Here is a 22,231-nt window from a genome sequence, read left to right on the forward strand (position 1 = left end):
TTGTTTTATATGTACCTCCAAATTGATGAGTATTTGAAATGCCTATTATTTTGATATTTTTATGTTTTTATAATAACAGTATGATGTGTGGATTTGTGCTGATGGCCAGTGATCGGAAAATCTGTACTATTGAATTGTGTCTTATTCATTTCATAAAATATAAGACATATGTAGCATATCGCGTTAAATTGGGACATAATTAGCCCTGTTCATTGAAGTTGATTAACTATTTAGAGATACTTTTGCTCGACGTTAATATGAGCATTTGTCATTTGTGTGTCATGGATTTGACACTTGTGTGACATGGATTTGTCATTTGTGTCATGGACTTGACATTGGTGTGTCATGGATTTGACATTTGTGTGACATGGATTTGTCATTGGTGTGTCATGGATTTGACATTTGTGTGACATGGATTTGTCATTGGTGTGTCATGGATTTGACACTTATGTGACATGGATTTGTCATTGGTATGTCATGGATTTGACATTGGTGTGTCATGGATTTGACACTTGTGTGACATGGATTTGTCATTGGTATGTCATGGATTTGACATTGGTGTGTCATGGATTTGACACTTGTGTGACATGGATTTGTCATTGGTGTGACATGTATTTGTCAATTATGTGACATAAATTTGTCATTTGTATGACGCGTTGGCGTCATTTTATTGCATGGTGTTATTTGTATGACGTGCTAACTTCATTGATGTTTTGAATGACGGCCAGACGTCATTGAAGCAATTTTTTTTATTTACGACATGAGAGTGCGTCATTTGTACTACCTAAGCATTCTGATGAAGTAGACTTTTGTTTAGTACGGACCTATGTCGGATGAATTTGAGAATGTCGGGATATGTTTGGCACAAGTAATACATATACGTGTATAGCGCGCGTACGTTAATGAAGTTCAGCAAACCTGCGGGACCTAAAAGTAAAATAATAATAATACAAAAATATACCTTATGTCGTAAGGTTCCGACCGGCTGATGTTTATTGTTTACTGCAGATTATGATAAAATGGTTACAGTGGTAAAAAAAAAAAGTATAGATATCGCGAGAGTTCGACGGATTTATGCCGTAATCGCGACAACTTAACAGATTTTTTATTAATATTCTGACAATTCTTGTTGTGCGTTTTTGTAATAAAAGGCATTTTGTGTCTATTTAGCACTGAGTGTAGGAGATTTTAAAGACATGAAAAAGGTGTTTTGTTTTTGCAACATACCTTCTAATTTTAATGAATAAAAAACATTTGGTAAAAAAAAAATTGGACTGTTTGGCAGTATTTCTTTTAAAACGGACAGAAATTAATGAAACGTCAGACTTAAGCAGCTTCGATAACTCTTGTTATAATTAATAATCAAACGAACTTACCTGTGAAGTTTGATTACAATTATGCGAGTATCCAAATCCAAGACAACAAATATAATTTACTAGCAGCAGTACACGTTATCGTGCAGTCCAATTCACACATTTTAGAGATTATAGTATTTAAAAAAACAAGTTCGCGCTGTCCCTCTCACTCGCTACGCTGCGTTCCTGCTTCGACATCGCTCCTCCAGTACTCATTATTTCAGAGTTATTTTTGTGTTATTAACAGAGACTATTTTATTTTCATTTTTGGGGATGGGGGGCGGGTCTTTGTTGTCTTGGATTTGGATACTCGCATAATTGTAATCAAACTTCACAGGTAAGTTCGTTTGATTATTAATTATACTTCGTATCCAAATCCAAGACAACAAATATAATTTACTAGCAGATGTTCAGAGCTTTGTATTTAAATTCAAATCCTGAATGCGAAAATAAAATAAAATATCGATATCAAATCAGTATGTTACGAACATACTGATATTATTGATTTTGACTAAAGAGAACAACGTACCACCTAGAAGTTATTAATTTATATCCAATTTAAATAATTATTTATGTATCCACATAGTATAAATGTAAAATGTATGTATAGCATAATAAAATTAAGGAGTGAAATTACTCTTGGTATTTCATTTCGTTAATATTAAAAAAGTATAAAACTTTCTTTGATTTCACTGTAGTATATTGATAAAGTTGTATATATCTTAATATTCACAAGGTACAACTATTTTTATGTCATTTACAAGCCAGGACGCCATTAAGTGTAAATGTGTTTTCAAGCTTTAGTTGGCTCTAAATAAGTTTTAGATGGGCATTTTCTGTCTGTAACCATATAAACAAACCATTTTATATAATTTAGAATTTACCAACCATTCTCTGGATGTAATTACAACGGAGACAAACAAGCATACGGCCTGCCTGATGGTAAACAATCACCGTAGCCTATGAATGCCCGCTACTGCAGAGGTATATTACATGCGCGTTACTGACCCTAAAATATAATCTAATTTTATGTTACGACACTTTAAAGTTAATTTTGAATACAGCAATCAATACTTTCCTCGGTAAATAGCCTTTGAGTGAGGTAGATAAAGGAGAATTTTCTTCATTGTAAAGCTACCATAAATATCAAGGCTATATGTAAGTACTTTAAAACTAAGTCTGGACAATTACTAGTAGAGTATCCTGTAGGTATTAAGTATTTGAAACTTATCACTTTGAAAATATAGATGGACTAATTTTAGTTATTACCACAGATCAAGAAATAGTAATATGATATTATTTATAACTAAATAGCTAATCTCATCTGCTTATGCGTATCTGAACGATGATGGCTACTACGCTAACAAGTGGCAAGGAACTTAGGTAGATTATGTGTTGAGTTATGATATATTTGTGAACAAAATATCTGGCATGACTTGTAACTTGTACTTCATTTTAAGGAGTAACATTTTTTAACGTTACCTACAATAAAACTGTACAATGTGCATTGCGACGAAAAATGAAAACTATTTAAGCTTTAGCAAGACAATATGACAACCCGAGCATTTACATTTCAGACAATAATAATGTTATTGTTAAAGGATTTCAACCCTTTATTGCGATTATTAATCGAGCTACTTAGCGCAAGCGACTGCAACACGTGGCAGCATAACTCTAGTTGCATGGTTGCACAATTTACAGCACTTATTTCGCGTCGCGGGATAGTGCATCAACGGTGGTTCACCTCTTGTTTGATTCGGCGATGTTCCCCTGAAGTTTGGAGCTGAGAATCCGTAAGTAAATTGTACCGGATTTATTACATTAGGCTCGTTGATATGGTATATTCTTGACAGCATATCAAAGCTGACGTTTGAAGTTATTAGGAGTATATAACAGCGTGATATGAGTACGAATCATAAATTTGGGTTAAAGGGTTTACAGATACATTTTTCCCTATATGTTGTTTACATACAGCATTTCTTTGTCTGTAAGGGCAATGACATTGCGTACATTTTGTTTAAGGTATTTTAGGCCGCATTAACACCTATTAAATTACCTCAGCGTAACAAGAACCTCCTTTATATTTCATTATTTTTACAAGTCCTGTAAACTTTAGCTCAACCTTAAATATTTTTGCTCTTTAGTCCCTTATATTTACATGCGTAAAGCTACTTCCAATACTATTAAAGTCTTCAATCATTACATTGGCATCAACACTGTTATAGTAGAGCAACGTTATATATCTTTGACGATATCATTTTGAGATATGTATAATGACCGACTGTAGACCGAAGAGCGAAGTGACCGAAGAGCGTAGCGACCGAAGTGCGAAGCGACCGAAGAGCGAAGTGACCAAAAGGAGCAAAGCAACCGAAGAACCAAATGACCGAAGCATTATAACCTCGACACTTAAAATGAAGCACATATAGCCTCGACGCTGCGCTGCGAAATGGAGGCCTCGATACGATTATTGTGGAATTGTATAGTACATATAACTTAAAGTGCGGCATATATCTTCGTCACTGCGACAGCTGCGACAGCGGACCCCTTGACACAATTATTGTGGAGTAATGATAGCATCCTCACTATGACGTGGGGCAAACTTAGCCTCAACACTACGACAGCAGAGCCCTCGACACAATGATTGTGGAGTAATGATAGCCTCCTCACTATTAAAGTGGGGTACATATAGCCTCGACGCTGTGAAAGCGGAGCCCTCGACACAATATTGTGGAGTAATGATAGCCTCTTCACTATTAAAGTGGGGCAAATATGGCTTCAACGCTGTGAAAGCGGAGCCCTCGACACAATGACTGTGGAGTAATGATAGCCTCTTCACTATTAAAGTGGGGCAAATATAGCTTCGACGCTGTGAAAGCGGAGCACTCGACACAATGGTTGTGGAGTAATGATAGCCTCATCACTATTAAAGTGGGGCAAATATAGCTTCAACGCGGTTAAAGCGGAACCCTCGACACAGTGATTGTGGAGTAATGATAGCCTCATCACTATTAAAGTGGGGCAAATATAGCTTCGACGCTGTTAAAGCGGAGCCCTCGACACAATGGTTGTGGAGTAATGATAGCCTCATCACTATTAAAGTGGGGCAAATATAGCTTCAACGCTGTTAAAGCGGAGCCCTCGACACAATGATTGTGGAGAAATGATAGCCTCTTCACTATTAAAGTGGGGCAAATATAGCTTCGACGCTGTTAAAGCGGAGCCCTCGACACAATGGTTGTGGAGTAATGATAGCCTCATCACTATTAAAGTGGGGCAAATATAGCTTCGACGCTGTTAAAGCGGAGCCCTCGACACAATGATTGTGGAGTAATGATAGCCTCATCACTATTAAAGTGGGGCAAATATAGCTTCAACGCTGTTAAAGCGGAGCCCTCGACACAATGATTGTGGAGTAATGATAGCCTCATCACTATTAAAGTGGGGCAAATATAGCTTCGACGCTGTGAAAGCGGAGCCCTCGACACAATGGTTGTGGAGTAATGATAGCCTCTTCACTATTAAAGTGGGGCAAATATAACCTCGACGCTGTGAAAGCGGAGCCCTCGACACAATGATTGTGGAGTAATGATAGCCTCTTCACTATTAAAGTGGGGCAAATATAGTACCATGTCGACATCTCATTTATAAGAAAATATTTATTTAATATGTGTTTTAATTTTGAACTATTAATTAATGTGCATTATAAAATTACATTAAAACTTTAATCAACACAGTTAATACCGATTTTCTGTTTGATGAATATCTTGTTGCACAGTAAACCTAAGCTTCTAAGTACTCACGGAAAGGAGAATTATTATTAGACGGAGTCCACAATATTACACAAAGCAAGTATATCTTTCCATAATATATTTCATTTTAAAATTATATTATATTATGTTAATCAAAGCTGTCTAATAATAACAAAGCGGGTAACTAACTGATGATCAAATTTAGGAGGCGACCACATCGATTGGACCCAAGACTCGACTATACCGCGATGTCCGATTAAAGCCTACTACCTAATCCGTCATGATCCATACGATAGATTCACTATGGCCCTCATATGGGGCATGGGGCGCACGGTATCGGAGCACGCATAGCACGTCCCGTTTGTATACGTCGATTAATGGCATTAAACACTTTAAACTGTCAGTCAGACTAAATAGTCTTCCAATGTCTTATAGATTGTGTATTGATTGACATTACTCCTGTATATTTATACCTATAGGTATCCTCATAAGACGCTCATTAAACTTGTTGGTACTGTGTATGTACATTTGCATAAAGACGCGTTTTGTTATCATTCATAGGCACTTATTATCAATCGGCAAGGATTACCATTGTTATCTGTTTTATTGTATGGTAGGGTAGATCGGACATGGTAAAAGCCGCTTTCGTGAAACGATTACCTAGTATATATTAACTTTATTCAGATATGGTTTGTATATTTAAATCTGTACGCGAAAGCATCTCGTAATTGTGATTGAACATTGCATTTAATGCAATCATAAAATGAAATCTAAATAATGTTATATTAGTAAATAATACTATAATAGTACGTATTACAATTATTTAAAGTTCAAATTGTAATCTATTTGTAGCCCCATACTTATTTTTTCCGTAATTTATTTATTCAAAAAAGAAGGTAGTTGTAGTAAGTGATTTCGTATGAACGTAAAAATTACTTACTTGATTTCTTAGGTAATAAGTTTATTACGCTAAACGAATATACCTACAATTTTAAATTGAAAGTTTAACTGCCATGTAAGTATGGCAAACGAACTAGACTTGCTGAGCTGAATAAACATCAATTTTTCGTTCGAGGGTACGGCTTCAAATAATGTTTTGATTCTATACTTCTTATTCAGCGCACAATAAACATTAATCGAAACACAATTAGGTACACATATTTAGAGGAACACTATTTTGGCGAAAATACGTGTGACTCGGACTAACACAAAAACATGTAATGAGTACTGGAGGAGCGATGTCGAAGCAGGAACGCAGCGTAGCGAGTGAGAGGGACAGCGCGAACTTGTTTTTTAAATACTATAATCTCTAAAATGTGTGACTTGGACTGCACGATAACGTGTACTGCTGCTAGTAAATTATATTTGTTGTCTTGGATTTGGATACGAAGTATAATTAAATGTTGTCAGTGTTTTATATGATTTTTGGTTTACGTTCCATTGTTGGTTCCACGTCAACTATGGGGTTCTTTGGTCCACTACTATATGGTTGGAAAGATCTGAGGAAGTTGGTTTCTATTTTGATAGCTGAAAAAAAAAAGGCGTGAGGAGTCAGGGTGATTGAGAATTGTGCAATAAACTAAGTGTTCAATATCGTGTCTTTTTTTCCATCATAGAGGCTTAAATGCATTAGAATGCTTTGGATCCGAGAGTGAATTTGCTGACGAGAGGACCCAAAAGTAGAATAAACTTTAAGACTGAATTAAATCTGTATGTTTTCAAAATTTTGTAATTGTATGATTAGTGTTCCCCTGTTAGGTTTTTTATGAATTTATTCGATTCGCTTGGTTTTACAAATGAGAGTGTTTGAATTTAATCAATAAAAAAAAAGTTCTTTCATTTCTTGTTTTGTTTTTTTAAATTATACACTATTTTTAAAGGAAGTAGTGATGTACATGTCCACTTTTTTTTAAGTTGAAACGTAAGCCATTCATAAATATAAGGGTACACAATATATAGTATATTATTAGGTATGTTTACTTTAGTATTTTGGTGGCCATATAAGAAATGAGGATTCTTGATTGGTAGTATTGGCACAGAATAACTAATAGTACTACCGTACAGAAAATCCACTCCTTCACAAAAGTCAGATTTAGGTATAAAATTATACCTATACTCGCCGCCTGCAAGCAAAATTGAAACTTATAACCGCGCACGAACCGTGAATCTTCTTTGCGCGCCGCAGTTTTATGACCCAGCTGTGAGTGCCGGCACAGGGTTGTCACTTGACAAGTTTTTGTACCTATACCTACTGATTATTTTTAAGGTAAATAATTATGTGGGAATTACAAACGTTGATTCTGTAAACATAAAATTTTTATCCGGAGATAGTATGTCTGATTCTCACGGAAGTATATGTCGGTCAGTTCCTAATATTGTTTCTGGGCAACCAATATTCAATAAATTATGGATGTTTATTTTAACTCTTACTAAGTAACGACTCCGGGAACTAAAGAAGAAATGGGATCCGATCGGGCGCCGCCGCTTTTACGCTTGCTTCCAAGACGACGCGCCATAATCATAGTCTAAGAGCTGGCAACTTAATTATGTTAAGTTAGTTTATTGGACCGATGGGCGTTTAACTTCTAACGAAATAAAATACAAATAGGTACAATAATCAAATGTGTTTATTACAACATTATCTTTTAATTATTGTGTTTACTTTTAAGTATTATTTAATTGATTTATCCCCAATTTAAAAGTTCGATTATTAAATCTCAGAGTCGAAAATATACAATCTTAATAAATAGTCCGCAGGGAAACACGAACATGGCAATTACCTACGTAAATGAATCTCTTGCAGTAATTGAAATATTTCACTTCGAGGATTTCCGTGTAAATAGTGCTTAAAATTGTGTGTAAATGCAATCCCTAATTTTTGAACGTACTCATTTATTTCCTGAGAAGGCACTCGGCGGCATAATTTGTTCAACCTCTCGAGCTTCGAGGACCTCGCACGCTCAAAATTCCACTATTTGAACCACTCGCTACGCTCGTGGATCAATTTTGAAAACTTTCGCTGCCTCGGGTCTCAATATAATCACAAGAAGTTAAACAACAACTTTGCCCCCTTGTATAATAAATAACTATTTAACCTATGCGAGGAAACTACAATCTGTTTTCATTGCAACAATTCTTATTACATGTAATAAATATTAATTATATGTAATATTTATTATTCAAAATAATCGTTTAAGTATTATTAGTCTATCCAACAAGCTAATTAACGCGTGAACAACATATCAACATCTAATTACTTTAACTCTCTAGAGGATAAAATGCAACTTTACTCACAGTTTTTAAAGGGCTGCCTTTACCCATATTTATCCATATTTTTAATTTAATTTTTTGTAATTTATATGTAAATATTTTGATTGTTTGTTGTATTACCTATGGATATTGTCCGAAATAAATACTTTTTATTTATTTATTTATTTTATTTACGAGCGGGTGTGGTGAAATAGTACATTACGATACAAGTGCGAAAAATAGGAAATTCGAAACGAGTGGCGATAAATTAAAACACGACCGAAGGGAGTGTTTTAAATCGACACGAGTTGCGAATTACCGATTCGCACATGTATCGTACAACGTTTTACAGTACATATGGCCCTTTAAACGTTCGACACAGTAACGTAATATGCTACTTCTCGCACTAGTGCTATAAAGTAGCCCCATATGTACTGTAAAATATGTTTTGTTGTGTGAATGTCGAAATTGTTGAAAAGAAAGTACGATTCGCGAAAAGGTCACATCATCAACCTACTTGACAAGGTACCTTTTTGTTTAACATTTTGTGATACATTGTTGTTGATATATGTACCTATAAGTTATTCATAAGGAATAATTTAGTAGGTGCTTAATAGACCTTACCCAGGCTATTGAAAAATTCTTAGAAGTAGGTATTTATTTACCTAGTCTAAGCTTAGGAATGCATAATTCATTTTAATTTGGTCTAAAGCGCTTTAGTTTTATGCAAACAAAACGAATCAAAATGTTATCGAATTTGATTAAGGAGTATTTATGTTATGGTTTAAAGTTTAAATTCATCAAAATGACTTAACTTTCAATATCGTCCAGAATTAAAAAAAAAAATTATATTTGCTTCCTTGTTCTTCCGTTTATTCAGACATCAGTAAACAGAACAATATCTTTTATACGGATTAGATCGAGATTTAGGTTTCGAATCCATTGTATATTTTCAAATTTGCGCGAGCGCCACGTGACACGACTATCGTGATCGTGCGAGCCGAGCGGCAGCCCGCTGCTATACGCCTGCCCGGGAGGCGCGCCGGCCAAATATACCTAAACTGCGTAGTGACACCCCCCTGGTATTGGCTACTAACTTTTATAAAATTTATTCAGTAGGTACTGCGTCAGTAATAAGTTGGTGTAATGGGATTTTTGTCAGTATAAAGATTAGAAATTGGAATGAATGATAGGAGCTATTTTGATAAACTACAGGTTTCCTACTGAGAGCTAATTTAGATTTGTGGAAGGATATGTGCTAATTATTTACTATAAATAACATCTAGGTATGTACCTAGAAATAATTAATTTCTGAATTAATATAGTGTGAGAGAATGATAACTTATATTTAAGTAAAGAAAGGAAGGAAAATAAATAGGATAGCAGAAGCTCCGAATATATCCACACTAGAATATTTATTATTCTGACACAATGATTTCAATGTTGTTGGTTCGGTAACAGGAGGCTTAATTTATATATTATTACCATAAAATGAAATGAATGTAATAATTTCGGACCTGAATATTAAATTAAATTTATTCTTAAAGCTAATGTTGATTGATTGATGGCAGAAAACTGTTAGATTTAGAATTTTTCACAAAAACGAAATTGGTAATAAGTCATTGAGTCAATTAAATCAGTATATATGTCATAACGGAGCGATAATTAAAACCTATTTTAATGAACTATGAAGTTTGAATATTTAAACATTATTGTTATACGGTAAATCAACGTACTTCAGTAACTTTATTATTATTTTTGTTGCAAGCTTAGAAGTCAAAATGAGTGCCAATTTGATGTTCATTTTTTTTCTTATATTACGTGCGGTTGTTTCTAATTAGAATTTAGAAGATTTTCAAGTTGCAGCATGGAAGCTTAGGGAAACAATTATCTGTCAGCGGGTGGGATATTGTTACTTTAACCTGTTCCGCAATAGCTTTAGTATATAAGGTTATTTATGATCCTTGTAAAATTTGATAAGATTATAGTTAAGCTAGCAGGATTATCAGATAGCTATAAACTATAAAATTGAGAGGGCTATACGCGTTGACTCTGGTTTTGATGTATTTAATGGTAATCTCGTTTGTGACAAGGTGCGATCGAGTTTGGTATCAAGTGAAAGCGCTTGATTGACCCTCTTGCGGTAATAGTATTAAGGTATCGTTAAATACCTGCTGTGTCAATTATTTGGGAATAAAAATGTATTTTCTTCAATATGCTCGGAAATGTTCACCTTATTGTAGCAAAAATAGAACGGGAAGATCTTCATTATGGTCAAACTCAAATAAATAAAAAAAATCAAACTATTGTTGTCGGTTTTTAGCGGACGGGAAGTTATTACTGATTGTTTTTTTTTTTACTAAAAAAATGTATCGACTAAGAAAAACGCAACCATACAATTAATTAATGTAGCCGCGGGCTGCGTCTTCACGACCCGGTCAGCGTCTTTTCAAGTTATAGGATAGAGTCGTGTAAAATCGTGCGAATACTGCTTAATAAAATCAAAGACTATATCTTTTATTTTTATTAAGGATCTCATGCGTGCATATGCAGCTGATATTGAATGGTACTGAATGGCAGAATAGTTGTGCCTTTAAATTTAAAAAAATAATAATTAAAGAGGGAAGTTGTTTTTGACGTTTTTAATGTGAAGGTTCGATTTGAGTGCTGGCTGATGCTTAAATTATGATTATTTTACCTTATTTCCTTGCATGTTTGGAAATCGAAACTCATCCACGAATTGCCCTTTCCCGACCACTGCAATAATGTACTATTGCCCTTTAATTGAAAGTTTGATGCATTTTTTTCGAAACATATTTTGTCAAGAACGAGGGTCAGATCGGAATCATTTTTGTGGCCACGAAAATCTGTCAGATCTGGCTTTACGATATTATATAATCTACAGGGCTCAGTTAATCAAATGTGTTGTCTGTTTGACAAGGAGACGCGTTGAAGCGGAAAGCTTCTAATTCGGTCAGCGATGAACAAGTATTTTAAAACGTAAACTTGTATTATGCTACGTTTAACTAATAGTAACTAAATTTTTGCAAATCGCGAGGTTCTAGTTGAGAGCAAACTTATAGTGGAATATATTATTATAGAAACATTAAACAATGATTTTATTTAAGGTCATAGTTTAAAGTTCTGGTTGTTTTAAGAATCTCCTAATGGTTTAAAAAAAAAAAATCTTTTTGTTTTTTTAGTTGTTTGGAGTCTATGGGGAGAATATTTAGGGTTATATACAGACTACGTTATAAAACAGTAAGGATGCGAGATTTTAGAAATGGTTGAGTCTGTGAAGGAGTTTAGGATAACCTCTAAATAAATAATAATATTAAATATGTAGTCCTCGAAATAATAAAGTTTATGTACAGTAGTATAGTACAGAAATTTTATATTTTGAATTGTTTTACCTTTTTTTTTTTTTTTTTTTTTTTTTCACGCAGGGGTAAATACATTTACGTATCTCACCCCCGGGCTGCGAAAGCCCGTTGGGGATGGGGTGGTATGTGGGACTCGCTCCTCCCATAGCTCCCTCTGCTATCCAGAGGGAGGGGAGGAGAATACCCACTAACTTCCCCTGCGGCGTTACCCTCTCTGCCGTTATAGGGGAGCATCATGGGATCACTAATATTCTACCATGATGCTCCCCCGGCGGTCCCGGCTGATCACCGGGGGCACCCTCGCGCCGAAGGAGGAGGGATTATGTAACGCTACAACCCCTCCCCAGACGTGTATAGCCTTACCTGCGGGTCCCCACCCCGCGGCTTTACTGGGGAATCAGGGCATTGACAAATTGTCGCCGCCTTATTCCCCTCCGTCTGCGCCGAAGCGGGTGCGCATCAGCGCTCTCTTCACGCACCCGCTCCGCTGCTTCTTTCTTCAGCATTACTTTTTCGCAAAAGTTGCTGAAGGCCTCCCAGGATCTCTCACTGCTCAACATTTTTGCTACAATGTTATGCAGCGAGAGATCATCCTCATTTAGGGCCCTTTCTAATTCCCATCGTTCTGGTGCCCAGCTGGGGCACTCTACCAGGGTGTGGTAGGCAGTGTCATCATCGTCTCCGCAGTGGTGACAGGTCGGCGAAGGCTCCCGCTTTATATGATGCAGGTAATGACCGAAGCAGCCATGTCCAGTCATTACCTGCACCTGCCTATATGACAAGACCCCCTTTTTTCTGTCTAACCAGCTGTCAAAGGACGGAAGGAGCGCCCCTATGGTGTACGTACCATAGGGCTCGTCCTCCAGCTGGCTCTTCCAGCGATCCCTCTCCTTTTTTTTTGTGGCCTCAAGCCGAGCCTCCAGCTCCTGAGGAGCCAACCGCTCTTCGGCAATTCGGAGCTCCACCCTCTGTTCGTAGCGCTCGGCCAATAATCGAGCATCCAACTTCCATGGCAGGGTACCAGCGAGGGCACATGCCGCTGCGTGTCCGATTGTGGAGTACCCTCTGATTATATGCCACGCAATAACCCTCTGATGCCTTCGGAGGAGGGCCCTGGTTTCGTTGTTCAGCCTTCCAGCCCATATCGGCGCCCCATATAGCGCCATGCTGCGAGTAACGTTTGCGTATAGGCGCCGACATGGGGCTTGGGGGCCTCCGACGTTGGGCAGTAGTCGGCTCATCGCCGAAGCAGCTCCAACGATTCGGGGAACCAGGCTAGCGAAATGTTTCCCGAAGTCCCACTTTCGGTCCAAGATGAGGCCCAGATATTTGATGTGGGCCCTTAGAGGGACCGCTTCACCTCCCACCGGGATCACCTCGTTGGGCCGCAATCGCCAACCTCGCCCCCCGAAGACTACAGCGTCCGTCTTAGTGAGTGCCACCGTAAGCCCCAGCAGGTTAATGCGCCCCACCGTGAGCTCAGTTGCTACAGCAGCTCTCCTCAGGGTTTCTTGATATTGCCTTCCCCTCACGGCCACCAGTGTGTCGTCCGCGTAACAGATGGTGACCATGCGGGGAAGTTGCGCCCCTCGAATTGCCCAGTCAAACCCGATATTCCATAGCAGGGGCCCCAGTACCGACCCCTGCGGAACACCGCACTCCATTTTCCTCTCAAAACGTCTCTTACCTGCTTCATAGAGCACTACCCTATCTGAGAGATAGTGCGCTATGGTTTTCCTCAAGTATAGAGGCACACCGTGGAACCGGAGTGCCTCTGTTATGACTCCATAGGGGAGAGAGCCAAAAGCGTTGGCAATGTCGAGGGACACTGCTATGGCTCCCTCCCCTTTCTGCGCTGCTAGGTCGCTGAACTTTTTCAGGGTGCCTACAGCATCTATTGTGGACCGCCCTACCCTGAACCCAAACTGGCGATCACTAATGTTGGGGCCCGTATCCTCCAGATATTTTGTGATGCGCTTCGCGATTATGCGCTCCAGCATCTTCCCCACTTCATCTAGGAGGATAATCGGGCGGTATCCTGAAGGAGAGTCAGCTGGGCGGCTCTCCTTTCGCAGTAGACACAACCTTCCCTCTTTCCAGCATTGAGGGAATCTTCCCTCTTTTAGGCAATCGTCAAAAAGGCCACGCAAACGGACTCCGAGGTGTTTCAAGGCCAGAGAAAGGACTTTCCCTGCCACACCGTCTGGCCCCGGAGCCTTCTTGCTGGCCTTCAGTCGGAATACTGCTCCCATGAGTTCCTCGTCCATGATTAAGGGGACATCCTGTTGACCCGCCGGTTCCTCCGCTGGTAGAGCCATGACGGGAGGCACAAAGTCCGGTGCTGCCGGGAAGAGGCCCTCTACTACCCTCCTTAGTAGCTCCGGCTCTAGGGAATCCATGGGGGACGCGTGTTTCATTTTGTTCCTGACAGTCTTATAAGGTCGCCCCCATGGATCCTTGTCCAAGGTGCTTAGGAATTCCTCTCGGGCCTCATCTTTCCGTTTGGCTATAGCGGTTCTTAGTGCCCCCGTTGCAGCTACCAGCGCCTCCCGGAGTGTCACCTCTTCTGCCGCCGTATGTTGCCGACGTCTGCACCGGGTGAATTTACGGCGTGCGGCATTGGCGGTTACTTGAAGGGCCGCAATTTCCTCCGACCACCAGTAGACCTGTCTTTTCCTGGTTGGTTTCTTCATCCTCGACATGCCAGCATCGCATACTGTGGTGAGTGAGGTACGGAAGCGGGCTGCTCTCTCTTCCACCCCTAGGTCTACCGGTGGGGGAGCGCACCAAGCCTCAATCAATGCAGCCTCATCGATCATGTCTTTGTCCAGACTGGCCAAAGACCACCTAGGGAAACCACCATTCGGCCGACGTCTGTCCATTGCTTGCAGCGGTGCCTGCGGCGGGACCAACGGGCATGGAGAAACCCTCATTCGGATGTAGACGTGGTCGGATAGGGTTTCCACGTCCTCCAGGACACGCCAATCCTCAATGCGATCGGCGACAACAGGGGTAGCGAATGTAACATTCACAATGGACCCACCCTGTTGTCGCACACATGTGTTGGCGTTGCCCCGGTTTAAGACTACTAGTCCCGTCGCTGCCACCCAGTCCCTGAGTGTTTCGCCCTTCGCGTCGGTGACAGGAGAACCCCAGGCCGCGCTCTTAGCATTGAGGTCTCCCATTACAAGTACCGGAGCCGGGGCCCACCTCTCTATCAGCCCCCCTAGCTCGTCCAGGTATGCCTCAAACTCCCACAGTGGCCTATTGGGGGAGAAATAAGTGCCTATGAGGACTATGTTGCCCCACTTAGCTGCTGCGACGCCAGGGCCTTTATGCATAGCAATGAGTGGAGGGTAGTCTCCCAAGACCGGGGTAGTAATGACCACTTTTCTATCTGTTGCTCCTACCCAGTTGGGCTGAGAAGGAACACAGTAAGGCTCCGCTACAACTGCCACGCCAATGCCCCATTCCGCTATGACCTGCATTAACAGATCTTGGGCACGTGCGCATTTGTTGAGGTTCGTCTGTAAGGCTTCGACTGGGCGTGGCAGCATTACAGGTCCATACTCTGTCCCTCCTCGGCCGGTTGGGCAACTCTTTGGTGGGGCCCCTGGGTCCTGGCGGGGTCCACTCTTCCTTTTGTCAATGGGGGGCAGCAAGCTAAGCCTCCCATGAAATGTCCAGCTGGTCTCTTTGCGTGGTGGCAGACCGCACAAAAGGACTTCTCCGTACAGTCAGTAGCTTTGTGTCCCGGCTTACTACACCGGAAGCATAGGCTGCCCCTTTCCACCTGCGATGGGCATGTTGCACGAGTATGTCCTGCCCCCATACACTTATAGCACCTGACCGGCGCTGGGTCAAGTGCTCTAACAGTCGCGCTTGTCCATCCTATCAGTAATTTGCCCCCCTCTAAGATTTTGTTGGCCGCAACAATCGGGCACTTGACAAGAGTGGAGCCTGATCCGCTGTACGACGTTCGGATGGCACCGACCTTGACCTCTTCAGTTTTGCAGCCACCCTTAGCTGCCACCGCCGCTGCAACGGACTCAGTGGTCTCAGACTCGATAATGCCTGATATTCTAAGCCCAGCCATTTTAGTTGGTCGGTAGACTCTCGCATCATTGCCGACCAGGCCCTCCAGTTTTTCACATATGATGTCAGCTGCCCTACCGTTGTCCGTACCGGACACTTCTATGATGCGGGCTCCGTCGGCAGTTTTGCGGACTTTGACATGGTCAAGCCCCACCTCAGCTAGACTAAACGATGTCGTTGCCTTGGTCAAAAGCGAGGCATAGGTAGCCTCGGACTCTGGCTTGAGGGCTACTACTATGGCCGCCGTCGATGGAGCCACCAATTTGCGTGGCTTCGCTGTGGGCTTAGCAGGTGGTTGGCCTGCTGCTTTAGCTTGCTTCGCTTTTTTCTTCGCCCTACGTCCCACAACTTTCGTCCACGTCGATTCATCTGTCATCGATGTTGGAGGGAGTGGTGAGGGCGACGGAGCCAACTGTGGGGCCCTGTTCGCTTTCGAGGCAGGCGTTGCCTTTGTCGGCTGTGACAATGAGCGTCCAGGAGGGGCTGATTTTTGCTGCCGTTGTTGCGGTCTCTGTTGCTTACCCTCAAGAGCCTTGGCTGATGGTTTTAGAGCCGCGTCAGTTTGGGTAGGTTGCGACGGCATCCGCTTTGCTACCTCTGCTGTTTTCCGGTCCACGGCAAGCGGGGGGCGGAGGATAGGCTCAGGAGGGAGACGTCGCTTCACCTCATCCAGGCGAATATTAATAATGTTGCCGATGGTGTTGATCAGCTCATTTTTAAGCTCCTCTTTTAAATCTGCTAGAGACTCTTTAATAGCCAACGCGTGAGTGGCATTGGCTTCTGTTTGTGGAGGCTCCTTCCTCCCTTCATTCCTTTCCGAGAACGCTGTCCTGAGGGCTTTTGTCTCCTCTTGCAAAATTGCGAGCTGCTCGCGCATCCTTTTGTTGTCGGCACGAAGAGCGCGCAACTCGTCTCCCTCTTCCCGGCTTGCTAATCCGTCTATCGCGTCACCAATTTCTTTAAGGGCAGTATTAATTTTGCCCACAACCCGCCCGCTGATGTTGGACGACTTTTTGACCTCCTCGCTAACCGTCCGCGCCGCATCGCGTACAATTTTAATGGCGTCCTCTCTTGTGTCCGCAATTGGACTTCGGTCCCTATCACCGCGCGACGTTTTCTTTTTTTGCAGGCGAGCGCTCCGACGGCCACTGCGTACTGCTACATCCATGTCCGCCACGAAGTCTGGGTCGACATCTGCTCCCAGTAGGAACTTGGCTTTCGCCATTCCCGCATAGTGACCCACAGGTGCCTTTTGTTTTTTGGGTCCGCTATCTGGTTCCAGGTCTCCTACTTGTGGATTCCGGGCTCTTTTAGTCACGTTCGGTCGCTCCGCAGAGCCTTCCTCTTCCGATTCAGACTCAATGTCCGAAAGATTGTTATCGCCTTTGTGTGAAGCAATTTTCAAAGGCTCGTCGCTGAGAAGCGCCCTCACGAAAATACTTTCTACCTCGTTGCTGTCGTCCCGCTCCGGCAGGCTCTGAGAAGAGCCGTTTAAAGTTTGGCCTTGAGAAAGGCCGTTTTCGTTTTGGCCCTGAAAAGGGCCGTTTTTTTGGGTTTTTTTAGATTCAGTTGCCATAAGTTCCCACGAGATGGGGAGAACAAAACTCCACAGAGGCAGAGATCCCCAATACCTAAACTGTGGCCCTATGTACGCTGTGAGGTCGGGAGGTATCACAGGTTTGGCCACTAGTGACTGATGAGCACCCCAGCCGCTCTAGAAAGAGCACCCCAGCACGGTGAACCGCCATGCGGGGGGTTGTGGATTTTTTATTGAGGTTAACTCCTCTTGACCCGGCCGACCAAGGCAAGGTCCTCGCTCCCATCAGGCTGCTAGACATGACAACAACACCTTATCATTTGGGATAACGAGTTTCGGGACGGTGGCTAGGGCCTGTCCACCCGGTTTCGACACCGAAAGCAGGTAAACCCGTCCCCCCCCCCTACCCTGCTCCTGGTAATGTCCCTCCCTCTTCGCCTGCCCGGTATGGGTAGCCCTGTCCGGTATAGCCTAGGAGATCATAGAGACACGCCAAGAGCATCCTACCCCCGCCCCTCCCGGGATGTTCCCGGGTGTCGGGTTATTGGCAGCACCAGTAAGCAATCCCACGCATGAAATCACTTACTGTTGCCCCCAGGGCGCACCAGCCATAAGCCATTCCCTTGACTGCGGATCCGCGAGGATCAACAGAAATTGGAATGACCCAGACCCTCGTGGAGGTTACCCGACCTAGCGCCCCTGAATTGTTTTACCTAGATTTTGATAAGAGACATGAAATAATAACGTTCGTTATGTGTGATACCAGCAACTGATTTGCTTTTAAATACGCTTTGTGCGTTTAGTCGTATTTATGCCTGTGTTTAAAGATACTTTGCTTCGGAGCAGCTGTGTCTAAAGATACTTTTGTTAATCGATTTTAAAGCAGTGTCTAGAGAACAGCTTATCCAAGTGATGGGATAGCATTAGTAGTTGTTAACAACTGTTTTAACATATCTAGAGAGGGTTAAATAGGGTAACATATACATCAGTAAAATACCATTAACTTCAAATCATCCTATCTCTCTCGTTTTTAAAGTTACGATTGTATAGATATGTATCAGGATAAAAAAAAATTGTTAGGTATCAGTTGGCTTTTAATATTTCCGTTTTTATCAAGTTTCTGTATAATTCACTTTATCTTTTCAAAAAGTGAATTTCGTGTCACTGTGTAAATATATTCAATGGAACACCTATATATTGTATTGTTTTTCTTTGTATCATCATGTTTTGGCAATAAAGTGTTTTGATTTGATTTGATTTGATTTGATTTGATCTATATTTGTCAATTTATACACTGAAATGTATTACTTAACATTATGTAGATATGCCAAAAAAATCATGTCATATAAAATTATTTAAGTTCGAATTTTAATGTTACCAATAGAGTTCAATATTATAATTGCTTATTCTAGATGCTTAAATCAATTAAGTATGCATGAAAACAGAAATAAATTGCACCATTAAGATTGGTTCCATCAGAAAAGATTGTATTGTTTTGAAAAATCTGCTATACTTGGATGATTGCTGTGATATTGAAAGAGTGTGAAAAAAATCTCATTTTTGGAATGCTTGCATTGATTTGATAAATCTGCCATTTTAGAAGATTGCTGTAACGAATGATAGGTATCGGTATGATATGATATCGAAAAGGTGTGCGTTGCTAATCTTCCATTTGACCCTACCAGTTGATTTATTTTTGTTATAATAAATGAAATAAAATAAAACTTCAAAACAAAAAGGTAAATTATTAGATATATTTGTTGTCAAATAGACTTAAAAAAGTAGAAAATAATGCAACATTGGAGAACATGCAATTATGTTCTATAATTTGCAAAAATAAAAATGTTAAGTTGTGCATGATAAATTCTGTTTTTGCTACTAACACCTGTATCAAGTGTTTCTGTCGGGTTTGAGGCTATTCGGCAACAGCTTAGCAAGGTTGTACGCTAATCACATAAAAAAAGAGTATTAAGTAACACCGATAGCTTTTGAACCTATAACGTACAAACTGAGAATAGTGTTACAATCAGAAATCATAAACTATAAATTATGAAAACATTGTTAAAGATTTAATTTGTTAATTTTGATAATTGTTTTAATCTGGTTATTTAGGTATCTATGCTGGAACACATACCAATATGGATTCACATTCAGAATATCTTAGTACAGAACCTTTTATATTGATCCTATAACACATAGTGGGGATTGTAACAGCGTTAATTAATAAATAAGTAACATCCCGCAGAGGAACAAAAATCTGATTTATTTGTTCATAATATTAAAATTTAAACTCTTAAACGTAAAATATCACTTTTCGCCCTTTGATTGAGTTTCGTGCGCCGGAGTCATGCACGAAGTAGGATGGCCGAATGTCATGATTTTTTAGTAATTGCACCGAATAGTGTATGCAAATATGAATTTTACTTGGCAACATTCTTAAAATACCTAAGTTTAATATCAGGGTGATGGGTAATGTTTAATGACTTCCCTGGCAATACTTGAGTTAGCAAGTGGCAGGGGTAAGCGGAAGCTAAAGAGAGTGGAGTACAGACTCGCACACTTTGATTGGGGACGTCAAAGAGACGACATCTTGATGGTAACGGGTTGAGTAAAGTTAAAGAGGCATCTCCATTTTATACTTACCTAGAGCAATTAGATATATTTATAATAAAGGCATTAGAATAGATTCCGTTTTGAAAATAATAAATAATCACTTTTTATTTGGTTTCATTTCCAATCGTGTACACTTGCCATATATTTATTTATTTAATCTTTATTGCACAAAAGAAAAACAATCTTATAGTACAAAAGGCGGACTTAATGCCACGAGGCATTCTCTACCAGTCATTGTACATATATAAATAAATAAATATTATAGGACATTATTACTAAGTTGACTAAGTCCCACACATCTCTCGTATTATACAATACCGCAACGGTTTTCTGCACAATATCAGTTTTGTCAACCAGTGAATGAAAACCAAAATAATCTTCTATAAGCAAATACCTAAGATTGGAAACATGTTGTGACCTCCCTAGTCCTAGTGCGCGTCCCGCGATTGTAATGTCCGAAGTTGTTGTAAGTTTTTGTTGACCGCCGGGCACAGTTGGGGGGTCTACACTATGTTGTTGTGTGTCTGTGTTGATTATACAGGGTAGTTCAGTATGCCTATACCTTAAAAGCTATCGATTTGACCCCCGCGATAATAAATGGTTTCGGTGAAATAATTAATTATCGCTTCGCGACAATGATGTGTGTTACACTTACAAAGCTCCTGGATAACGCTAGGGGAAGCAGGGCGAATGATTTACCAATACAATCGTCTACGCTATCAACATAACTTACGTAAGACACAGACCGTGTGCATGCTCTCGTTGAACTTACTCATTGTTATGGTGCAAAAATACGTAACGAGTCACCTGTTTTAATATATCCACACGACGAGTATTAACCGAGTGGTTTCACTAATGCAACTAAAGTCGGCACTACACAAATATCTGAATGAAGATACTAATTATCAAGACATTAAAATTAGTTAAAACACAAACTCATAGATTTGAGCACCTTGGCTCAGATATATCTGATGGCGACTGTACATAATCATCATGCTAACAACCTATCTGACATATGTCATGTATCTGGTCAACATATCTCTAAAAATATTACCTACCCTCATCTCAGCCTTAGGTCTTAAGGCTCAAAATAAAATGACCTGGCTGGCTGGCTATTACACCAGGTGGGTGTCTAATTATTCTGTGAGCTGACTCACAAATAAACCACTAGGAAATAATAATTAATTATCTCTATCACCGACGCTAAAATTATTGCCCGTCTTCCAGGACCACTCTGTATATTCCAGGGTCACACAGTGAAATTGATAAATTGGGGCTCACATGCAAGTATAAAACCATTTGTGAAGAGTCAGAATGATGGAAGGCATCTAGTCCGTACCGCAGGGCCGAGGGATACGACAAGACAGAATATAATAATATTAAAGTTGGGTAAACTAGCTAAGAGCATATCGGAGTTTGTTCAGAGCAGTGTTCCGTACTTTATTTATGTATGAACTATCGTCACGGGGCGCACACGGCATACTACTGAATTCGTTTTAAAGTCTACGTGTGCATGTATATATATCAGAGTACTCGTATGTGTATGTTCCTTAGGGCAGTTTGTTCAAAATATATGGGCGTAAGCACGACAACGCGGTACAGGAAAAGTTGTTATTTACGGAAATTGACAAACACCCATACATGAGTATTACTATGTTTTGTGGGATACAAGTTGCGAGATGAGGGTATGTTATTCCATTCGTGGCAGGGTGGATTGTGATAATTTTATATGACATACATTATTATGTGATGTCGTCTAGGTATAATGCATTAATGAAGTCTATGTACAGACCAGTGACATGGCAAAACTAAAAGTTTTCTGTTTACTATGGAACCCCAAAAAAGCTTGGGATATATGTACTTTATTACTTTGTGCTAAAAATTGTTTCTGACTAAGACAGCTTGAACAGCGCCAATTCTCTCATTTTAACCTAAGATTAAAGTCAGGTGTCTTCTAACATACAGCCAACATTCGGCAAACCTTATCATATCGTATTAAGGTACTCGTAACTATAGCATTGCAGTTATGAATTAATTTATAGAATAATTAGGCCCTTGGTATAATAGAGAGTTCATGAGTCATGACCTCATGGCGCTTGTCGTTTTATTGAGTCTTAAGACTTAAGGTCAAAGGATTCTTTGTTTAGTAACGTGTTGAATAAAAATATTATGACAGATCAAGGCTCTATTTCACAGTGTGAGTAAAGTATTGTTTAGCTAATTAACAAATAAATTAACTGCCAGATA

General features: G+C 40.3%; 1 long non-coding RNA gene across 1 annotated transcript in view; it reads left to right on the forward strand.

Annotated features, from left to right (window-relative positions):
- Positions 1-1,085: 1,085 nt before the first annotated feature.
- Positions 1,086-22,231, forward strand: part of LOC133533958 (uncharacterized) — a 240,208-nt gene continuing 219,062 nt past the window's right edge. Inside the window, exon 1 of the long non-coding RNA XR_009801951.1 lies at positions 1,086-4,847. This is a non-coding gene — a long non-coding RNA (uncharacterized LOC133533958). The remainder of the gene's footprint in view (positions 4,848-22,231) is intronic.

Source organism: Cydia pomonella, unplaced genomic scaffold (genome assembly GCF_033807575.1).
Source record: "Cydia pomonella isolate Wapato2018A unplaced genomic scaffold, ilCydPomo1 PGA_scaffold_29, whole genome shotgun sequence".
Classification (NCBI taxonomy): Eukaryota; Metazoa; Arthropoda; class Insecta; order Lepidoptera; family Tortricidae; genus Cydia; species Cydia pomonella.